The sequence below is a fragment of the Python bivittatus genome, unplaced genomic scaffold, assembly GCF_059951505.1.
Source record: "Python bivittatus isolate LINGU-HERP-01145 unplaced genomic scaffold, Pbiv_v1 ctg000080_np1212, whole genome shotgun sequence".
Taxonomy (NCBI): Eukaryota; Metazoa; Chordata; class Lepidosauria; order Squamata; family Pythonidae; genus Python; species Python bivittatus.
In genome coordinates this window covers 73,067,201-73,068,909 of record NW_028277035.1, presented here as the reverse complement: position 1 = coordinate 73,068,909, position 1,709 = coordinate 73,067,201, and positions in this window count along the sequence as shown.

Below are 1,709 nucleotides of genomic sequence, written 5' to 3'. Positions count from 1 at the left end.
ATTTTGAATTATATTCCAAATTTGTGGAATTTGATCATTCTCCCTGGGGCCTTCTCGATGGTCCCTTCTCACTTTTATCACTCATAATTTCCAGTCTCTGTGTCCTTTGATGCTGTAGAATATGACATTGGTTCTCCTGGCAGGCACCAGGCTGGCAAACCTGAATTGGTTTACCTTGCCATTGATTCTTCCCCACTATGAAAGAAATGGAAACCTATATAGAATAAAAGTTCAGGATAACTGTGTCTGCATTGTAGAACACAATATCCCAATTGAAAGTGGTACCTTGTGATTTCTGTGGCACTAGTAAGAGTTGCTTGTCATCTGATCTGGAAATGTTTTTAACCCTAGAATCTTAAGGAAGTGATGAACAAATGTTTGTTGAGGATGGTGTTAAATTTACATTGCTGGATTTTACTGCTAATATGCTTGAAGATTTAGTTTTTGCTTTATGATTCTCTGAAAAAAAATGACATTTGAAAAAAGTCTCTTGTATGATCCAGAATCTAGCAGGATTTTTAATTTGGGATGGGGGAAAAAAGGAAAGAAAAAGGTGAGTAGACGGTCCAAGCAGCAAAAAATAGTTGCCAACATTGATTTTTTTTCCTTGAAACCCTAATAAATAACTTTTTAAAAATTCTTGAATCAGCCTGAGAGTATGCCAAACACTGAACAGTGGCCTCAGTACATTTGCCAGCTGTCTAAGCATCTCTTGAAGTAAAGATGAGATGCTTTAAGGTTAATAATGGAGGTTCATGTCTGTATTTCCAAGGCAATGCAGTGAATAACTAAAATAAATCTGACAGCAGGGAGATTATAATTGTGTCCAATTACTCTGTTAAAGACTCAATTATGTCAACAATTAAAGGGTATTTTCCATTGTGGTGAAATCTATCAATTTTTAAGAGTTCTTATCTTGAATATAAGAAAGGATTCATCTTTCATATGTCAAGCTGTCTGATATCCAGAAATACACTTGAAAAACAAGATGAATCAGTCAGAGAGGAAAGTTCATTTACCAAGGAAGGAGTCATATGAGAACTATGAGAATATCTAAATATGCAGATTGCAATACAGTAGCCTTGTTAAGAGCAAGTCCCATTGAACTACATGTGAATCATTTCTGAGTAAGTATACACTTGCTTCTAATAATGTGGGGCAGGTAGAAGAGAGGAACCTTTTTGGCTTTTCTTTTTCTCCCTTTTCTCCTTTTTCTTTCAGTTTAATCTAGGAGAGTTGGCAAAGAAGCAATATAGACAGCATCTCGGTGACCTACAAAGCATATGCAGCATTTATCTTCTTGCCTGAAGAGGACTCAGATGACACCTAATGTAAGTGCAAGCTTCTTTCCTTATTGGAGGAAAAAGTAAAAGGGCTTGAAGAGAAAGTTACTACACTGAAATGCATCAGGGAAGATAAGACATTCCTGCGTAAGACAGCTGAAACTCTCCAGGAGGGCAGAAAAGTGAAAAGCAAGGAAAGAACAGGGGAAAAACATCATTTGACAGAGGCAAACACAGGGAAGAATGTGACCTGAAGAAGCCAGAAGTTTAGGAGGCACTCAGTGAGTTCCATTAGAACTCAGGAACTGGTACCAGTTTCTCCTCTAGGGGAGAGTTGACTGCCACCTGAGCAAATCATGCTGCAAACAATGTAGAAGATAGTACATGAGCCCCTTTAGATTGAAGAAATCCAAGCGCTCTCCTAAG